This window comes from Urocitellus parryii, chromosome 12 (genome assembly GCF_045843805.1).
Source record: "Urocitellus parryii isolate mUroPar1 chromosome 12, mUroPar1.hap1, whole genome shotgun sequence".
In the NCBI taxonomy this organism is placed as follows: domain Eukaryota; kingdom Metazoa; phylum Chordata; class Mammalia; order Rodentia; family Sciuridae; genus Urocitellus; species Urocitellus parryii.
Window position 1 is genome coordinate 99,841,101 of NC_135542.1, and position 9,386 is coordinate 99,850,486.

A 9,386-nucleotide genomic window follows, 5' to 3' on the forward strand; every position below is an offset into this window, starting at 1 on the left:
AATTATGTGAATTAGAAGATCTTAGAGAAAATATTAGAAAAATCAATGCACATTAAAGCTTACAGTGATATTAATTTTGGCAAAACAGGGATAAAATTTAAAGAATTCTATAACATAACTCAAAATTGAAAATAGTAGTTTTTTAACAGATGCTATATTTTTAATGTGTAAGAACTGTTCCTGATGTTTTTTTCAAAATATGTGCATTTTCATATAAGTAGATGTTTCCTTAAAATAATATTTCAAATAATATCAAAATTATTTGTAAACTGTGAGAAATGTTTCTATTAATATCAGGGACAAAAAGCAATTCCCACCTTCAACAGAAGTATTTAATGTTCTCTGTCAGTGAATGTTACATAATAAGTTCAATAAGTAAGAATGAATAATCAATCAATTGTCTCACTATTGAGTTTTAGAACTATTTGCCCATCTATTTGGAGAAAGCAAACTACTTTTCTCACTTTATTTATACTGCAAAATGCATTCTATGTGTATAAAACAATCAACTACAAAAAGCATATACTAAATATATTAATCAAAGAAACTATGCAAGTTTTTGTGGTAAGAAATTTCTAAATAAGAAACCATTTCTAAAATCCATAAAAGAAATTTTAAAAACTGATTATACACATTATTGGTTTAAAATAAAATAATAATTATAATTACAATAATATAAATACGTGAAATTTGAAAATTGCAATGTAAATTGAAAGCAAAGGGGTATTTTCACAAAAATATTTTAAAATATTCAGCTAGTAGAACAATAGAAGTTTATGGAAAATGACTATGAATGAAAATTTGGCATAGGAATATACCAAAACTTTTAATAAACAGAAAAATAGATCTTAAATAATAGTGAGATACTAGTTTTGACACATAAGACTGAAATGAGATACCAGAGAAAAAATACAATTAGAAAATGGATGATTTACTTAAACATCCTCACAATAAATCACAATGCATTGTCTTTTACTGTGAGGATATACTATAATTAATTAATAATTTATTCTCATTAAAGTTTAATAATGTATAGAAAGCATCTGGAGCTTAATGAATTATACATTCATTACCTTCTATGTCAGGTAGACTTAAGTCCAAAGGAGAATTTTTAACTTTCCTTTTAGGAATGATCAGATATGCACTTAGAGAAAGCTAGTGTGGGAAATTTGTGTAAGTCATCCAGGACAATAAGAGGTTTCTGCCAGGAAAGAGGTCTGTAGAAGGCTGTACCAGGAAGTGAGAAAATTATGGCTCACAATTTTTATTCATTCTTTGGAACGTCCTCAGTAATTTGCCTTAAAGTTAAGTTTTGCTTTAATGATTTTATATCAGTGTTCCAATTTCATTTAGTTTGACACACTATTTTGAATGACCCAAAAGTAGTGAGCAAAATAAAACTTATTAAAATGCCTAGATCTGCAATTTTATTTGGGTTTTTTTGGTACTTATGCCAGGAGAAAAAGAAAATGAGTTTGACATTAACTTCCCTTGTTAGCTATAAAACTTAACAAAAAATGTCAAATAAATTCACATTATCAGATTTTTTTTCTTCTCTTTGGTATTCTGAACCCATTTTGAATTCTCTATGTATTCTGTCTTTCAGCTACAAAATTGCATTTTGATCATTTTCAGCACTATTTAAAGTAGAACTCTTGCTGTTTTCTGAAAAACTCTGTCAGTCGTAGAACTCTTGGGTCTGATCTATAGCTAAACATGTACTTGTTTATTTGTAAATATCTGGAGTACTCCTCTCCACTACTAGTACCCTAAGAATCACAATCAAAGAATCAAACAAAGGAAAATACAATGAATTATTTCTTCTTTTTATGAAAAATGGCAAATGATTCAGCCATATTTCAAAGTCTTTTACAGCAGTATCTCTTATCTACAATTTTTCTTTCTATAGTTTCAAATATCAATCATGGTCCAAAATATTAAATAGAAAATTACAGAAATAAGCAATCCATAACTTTTAAATAGGATGCTTTTCACAATTCTACAATATGGTGACAGGTGATTTGATAACCAATAAGGATATCCTATGACTAACAGGTAATTAGTATATACCATATGGATATTCTAGACAAAGAGATGACTGATGTACCAGGAAGGATGAAAGAGGATGAGGAGAGATTTCATCATGCTGCCCAGAATGGCTTCCCAGGGATTCATGGAGAGGGTCATGGATTCTTAATGCTATATCACAGTAGTTTAGCCACTCACCATTATCTTGTCACATCGGCACTGTATAGTCTTACAGCTTTCCAAGAAGAATAAGTGTGAAGAGAGAATAATAAGATATTTTGAGGGAGACCACATTCACATAACTTTAATTATGGTAAATTGTTACAGTCATTCTACATCATCATTAATTATAATTAATCTCTTATGATGCCTAATTTATAAGTTAAACATTATCATAGATATATATGCATGGAAAAAAAAGAGTGCATATAGAGCTAGATATGATCTGTAGTTTTAGGCATTTAAAGGGGGTCTCAGAATACATTCCCCATGAATAAGAAGAGACAACTATGATTATTTCTCAAGCCCAAATACACAAGGTTGCTTTTATTTCTTTTGACCATTCAATTTATCATAAATAAGAAAAAGTTAACAAAAATAATACTTCTTGCAAAGAACATTGAAAATTAAATTGTCTTTGGCTGACCATATATATTAAAAGTTGATTAGGTCTTTAAAAGAATGCAGTATGAAAACAACACCAAATAACAGAATGTCTGCTTTTCTTTCAAATTTTAGTTCCATCTCTTCAAGTCTGATCTCCAAGTGCTTTGATTTAAAGTGAAGAGAAATCATTGGAGAGTCTTAAAATGGAAGTGAGAGAAGAGAGAGGAACTGATTAGACATGTATTTCAGAAGGTCTACTGAAAGTGAAGATGAAATAATGTAGCAAATTAAAGACAGACAAAATATTTAGAAAAGTTTTGAAATGATGTGATTGGAAAGCTATTAACTTTTAATTAGGACTAAGAGAGAAAAGGGTTTACATGATGTTTTTGAGCAGCATTAAGGGGAAAATAAGATTTTGCTCGTCTTGAAAATTGAAGGTGAGTGATAAGGAATTATTATGATTCCACATTTGATGTCCTAACTTGGTTCTGTAATGGGTCAGATAATATATTTAATGCTTTTGTTGTGTTTGAGAATAGGAAGGAGAATTTTGAGTTCAAAGCCAGATAGGAGACAGCACAAGTAAGTATAAAATAAAAGTCCTAGAGACTGTAGGGTGAATGGATCAAGGGCATAGTGGATAGGATTCCCTCAAACCTCCTCCATCAAACTTTGGGAAAAGAGTGAAAAATGGCTAAGAATATAGAACAAGTGTTTATCTTGGGGGTAAAAATTGGGTACTTAGAAATGTAATTCATGGAAGCCTCAAAACCTTACAAGAAAAAAAGATCATCTTCTGAGAATGTAAGAATATGCTCAAATACAAGGCTTTGGGAGAATATTTAAGTTTTAAAACTACAGCTGGAGAGAATCAGAGGAAAGCAAATGCAAATGGTAAGTAGTGTTGAAGCTCCTAAGCAGAAATGATGATTTTTTCCTAAAGTTCTCAGTCACTCAGACATGCAGATAGAGAATCCAGATTGTGTCCTTCATCCATTATCAGACTGCTGTCTGAAAGATGTATCTTTGCCCAATTACTCCAATTTTTAAAAAAAGTTAGATTCCTAGGCATTTTGAAGTATATGAAACCCAACTTGTTAAGAGACACAATATGATCAATCAAATCTTTGTTTCACATTTGAAATAAAAGCATTTTAATTGCTTTAAAATGTAAAAAATTAAGCTGTTTTCAGATCTTTAAGGAGTTAGAATCTGAATAATCTTATGTTTTTCTGGTTTTCTGTTTTTTTAGCCCACTTCTAAATAAAACAGAGAAGATCATGTCAAACTTCAGCTGCTGTCTTTACCTAATATGGATATTCTGCTCCTACCAATTGGGTTTTGTTATTGTCATGGGTTTATTACCCTTCATATTCCTTTCTCTTTTGATGATCTCACTGTGCTTGGAATATCCTCTATTTCATGCTATTTTATACAACCGTGTCCCTGGAAGTAACTTTCTGAAACCGCTCTTGCTGCTTTCCAGGTGCTCCTTTAATCTGTATATGGCATATTGGCAAAACTTCTAAATACTGAGTTGAATAATACGTTCTTTTTGTCCTAAAGTTTAGAAATTTATTAAATCTGCATGCATAGTTTTCAAGTAAAATGCTATGTAGACAACTGAAATGCATTAAAAGAAAACCAATTAAATTAAATCAGAAAAATAGTGACAGAGCAAATTTGCATGTCTATTTCTTCTTCATTACAATTCCATGATTCTGGATTTAAAAAAAAAAAAGAAATATTAAGCTTTACTGGTGGGACCTGTTGCTAGAAAGATGTAGCAGAAGCAAGGGTGAGAAGTGAGGTTCTGGTGGGAGAGAAGTTCAGATGTGTCGCTTTGCTCATTTAGTAGCACAGCCATTCACCCTATCCCTGCACACTTATGACAGAATTGCAGAGTGGTCTACCTAAAACAGAATTACTCCTCTAGTCATTGATACTGAACCAACAACAGGACAACTCTAAACAGACTAGCATGAATAGTACCTGACACACCCTTTCATGATATGACCCCAACTTACCTCACTAGCCATGCATCCTAATACATGTCCTTTTCCCTATTATTGCTGAGGTTAAATACCTGGTGAATGATTTTAAATGGACTATCTGTTATACATGATTGACTCCTACTTGTATTTGTCAAATCAGTTCAGTACTCCATGGCTTTGCACACTTCATACCTTCTTTCTTCCCTTTATATCCATGTATATCACTCATGGAAACTTTCACTTCAATAATTTCAACATACTTTGACCTTCATGTAGTGAATCATTCTTCTTCTCATATAAATGCTCAAACTTATACATATTTCCATAACTTATTCCAATTATCCATTTGAAGATGTTCTTGTACTAGATTGTAAGCATATTAATATCCATGACTTTATCACACATTTACTTTTACCCTCAGTACAAACACGTCACAACTTATAATAGGGTTGCATCCTGATTACAATATTTTCAAATTAAAATTAGCTAAAGTAAAAAATTCATGTAAAAAATGTAAGTCACCAAGCATCATAGTTTAGCCTAACCTATCTTAAATATCTTGGGAACACTTACGTTTACTTATAACTGGGCAAACTATTTAACACAAAGTCTATTTGATCATGAAGTATTGACTATTTCAAGTAGACAAAAATAGATGCATATTTGCAGATATGAGGGGATGGGGAAAACCATTGCACCATCATGAGATTGAAAATCCCTAAATTGAGCCATTGTAAGTTAGGGACTAAGTATTTAGGTTAGCATATGAAATATAGAAGGTAATAAGTACACATTACAAGCAAGAGAGAGTGGAGTTGGACATCAAGAGATTGACATAAAGAAAAGGCATCCAGGAATCAATTCTGAGAGCAAGACAGGGAAGCAGAGATGAGACTGCTGGGGCTTGGAAGAAAATGACAGCTATCTTTACAGACTACTTCAGAAAGTAGAAGATAATGTGAATGTGAAGGTCAGAGGAAGCAAGACTGTAGAGACATTTTAAAAATATACAACAAAGATTGGATGAAACATTGTTAAAAATTAGAATTCTGCTGATTAAAATGGTTCTCATTCCATTTTCTGAAAACATTGGTTGAGAAGGTGAAATTACTAAAAAAAAAAAATCCCATTATACTAAAATGTTTACCAGTCTTTACTTTACTACAACCATATGTTAAAAGTATTTTCTTCATTCGCTTAACTGAGCTTTTAATGGATTAAATTGTTCAAAACATCACTATTATGCTTTTGGGCCTTTTAGTCATCACATAATTGCTATGTACTCTCTTCCAGCTGTATATTAACATAAAAATGCAAGCATTATTTTCACGAATATTGCATGCCAAGTCTGAAATTTGGTTTGATAATAGGAAGAAAAAATAACAAAATGTTTTAGAGCTCTGTACAGTTCACAAGATTCAATGCTTATGCATTTTTTAAAAAAATTAGAGACACTACTTTATCCCTAATATTTAGCTCTGGTTTAAAGCTTTTGCTAACTAAAAGAAGGAAAAGCCAACACTCAGATGAGACAAATTGACATGAAAAATCGAGCTAGAGCTTGTTTGGTTGATTTCAGTTATTTGCATTCATCACTTTCAGTGTTTTTTTAAGCATTTCCCCATTATCCACAATATTCAAATTCTAGATCTAAAAATCAGAAAAGTGTCTGGAGCTCCTAAAGATGCCACAGTTTCCCTTTAAGTTTCACAGGTTTCTGTGTTTTCTTGATGCCTTATCTTAGTTTACATGTACTGAGCTCCCTCCCATTTTTTATTACCCTGTAGTAGACATCATCACATCTACCCATTTGTTTCTAAAGCTATACAAATTTCTAAAGCTATACAAATTGACATTTTCTACTTTAAGGATTTTAAACTCTTTAGGGAAAAGCCAACAGAGTGGGGAGTAAACAGATTACATGGATTGAAAGTAAAAAGAAACAATAGATGCATACTTTGTGTACATAATTTTACAGACACATGAAATCTCCACTCCAATATGTACAGCAAGACTTTTTTAAATTCTAATTTTTCAACTGAGAAAATTGAGTTTGGTATAACTTGCTAAAAGCTTCACAGAACTAGTAAAACTAAGATTAAAAACTAGGTTGTCTGAGTTAGAACCCCAAATCTTAACTTCCACATTATAAAATACCAATTAATAATTAAACATTTAATAAATCTTACTTAATGTTTACAAATTTTTAAGTAACTTCTTCTAAGGTAGTAATAAATCTAGTGCATGAACCAAATCATCACTTTTATTATTTTCCTTAGATTATGCCAAATATGTAAGGTGGAAATAAGGTAGTAAAACAGACATACCTAGTGCCTTGAAAATAATGTTTCTCTAATGTTTACCCTTAGCGTGAATTGCCCGTGCTTTGGGGAACAATTTCCTCCATATTCCACTAAGAACAGTCAATAAAGATGAATAGATGTTACTGGATATTGACACTGAAGATTCCTCTGTCATCAAATAGTAGATGAAAAGTATTGTCACCTTATTGTTAACCAAGTGGATCACAAATTGATTAGGCACACTGATGTTAAGATATCTTAAACAGCACAACATTGACAGGAATTGTTAACAAAATTGAGAAACATCTGTTTAAAAGAATCCTTATATCATCTAGACTTCACTGTTCAAACTAAAATAACAAAATTGTTTAAAAATTTATTTTTTTTTCTCCCAATAATATGCCTTAGAGATTCCCTCTGTGGTTTCCACATTAGATGGGAATTCCTGTATTCTTTGAAACTGAATCAGGCATTCATTTCTACTGTATCAATCACAAAACTTGGATTATGCAGCTGTAATAAACCATCCCCATGTTTTGTTCATGGTTTATTCAAGAATACATTCATTTTATGTTTAACAGAAAGAGGAAGTGCCTTAAATGATTACAGATACAGGAAAGTAAACAGTAAAATAAACCATCAAAATGGACAGGAATGATAAGATAGCTTTAAAAAAAATCACAGTATCAAAACATTTGTTGATATTTATAATTTCAGTTTTGGTGAATCTTAGCTATAGGAGGTTAAAGAAAGAAAGAAATACTAAGAAACGGCAGTATTAAAGGAAGTGAAAGGAATAAACAAACAATTCAAGACAAATAGAAAAGCCTCATATAATCAGGAACACAGGAAAATGAGCCAGATTAAAAAATCAGATTGACATAGAAGAAATGGTAGCAAGATATGTGGTTCTGACTTCAAAAAGACTTCTCCCTGGTCATGGAAATTAACACTGTTAGTTTCCAAATTAGGGAACAATTAATTGTGCTTCCCACTAAGAAATTGGAGAAATAAATAATAAGGGTAGAACTGGGATGGGAAGATGATGAATGATTTTCTCAAAGAGGTAAAAATTCAAATGCATTGTAAGTAAGTTGAACATTTTAAATCATTAATTGAAAAGGAAAAGGCATTCCCAGAAGATTCCCTTGCATGAACAAAGGTAGGAAGCCATGGTGGGAAAAAAACCCTACAGAGGTAAGGACAAATGAAGCAAACTTCATAGGTGAAATTAGATGGAGAAAATTTTTGCTCACTTCCAACTCCTGCTGGCTGTATGCATCACTTTCAAATTGGTCATTTTATTTCATTTTCTAACCTGAAAATGAAAGTGTTAAATTCAGACTTTTTTTTAACTCTATGAAAGAATATTTTTTGTTGTTGCTTTGTTTTTGTGTGTGTTTATATCCACAGGCCCTTACATTTCTTCTTAGCAAGTTGCTTCTCATATTTAAAATCTATGATCTGAAAATATACATAAGAAAAATTTGTTATCTAGCTAATTACAAACACAGATAACTATATGTCATTCTTTCTATATTTATTTTCCATTTTTAAAGAGTTACTGTGCTTTCATTTAGATGCTTGTCCAAACAGAAGACAGTAACTATGGAGAATTGGGGGCAGCAAATAACCTGTGACAACCACGTTCCGTCTTAGCCTGGTTGACTACTGATAGCTCTAAGGTAGACAAAGAGAAAATTTCTATTTCAAGAAAGAGCAGGTTTTAATAAATAGAAACATAACACATATATTACTTGACTAAAATTGTGTTATAATCAGTGTACATTTGCCAAGCAGCTTTAAAAATATCTTGTAGAATGTGGCAAATAAATATCCTCAGTGAGATACTGTAGGCTAGAACAACAGGTACAAACAACTTGGGAAGAATTTTAGAGTGTGTGTTTCTTTTTCCTTCGCAATATTCCTCAGTGAGCCAAAACAAAGGCAGGACTCCTTCTACAATAACCCTAAACTGAAATCTTGAACCTAACTCCTTTGTATGATGATACACATGTGAACCAATAAAAAGATTCAATGAAGAGAGATATTTAGTACCTGCTTTGAGGTCTAGGTGAAACCATCCTCCGCATATTCCTTTAATCTTTTTCTTTCTTTCTTTGTTTTTTTCCCAAGGTAAGAATTGGGATAGGGGAGCTCACAAGATCTTCCTTTAGATATGACTGACCTCTTACCATTTTTAGTGCTAAGGATTTAGTCCAGGACCATATACATGCCAAATTCACACTCTACCACTGAGCTAACATCCCCAACCCTGCATTTTACCCCCAATGGTGTCAACTAATTCTAATCTCTATGTTTGTTTTATGTCAGTGTCAATTGATTTTTTTCTATTCTTCATGAATTATATTTTCAATTTTTAGAATGCCTACTAACTTTTTTTATTTGATGTCAGACATTTAAATTTTACTTTTTTGGATGCTGGATATTT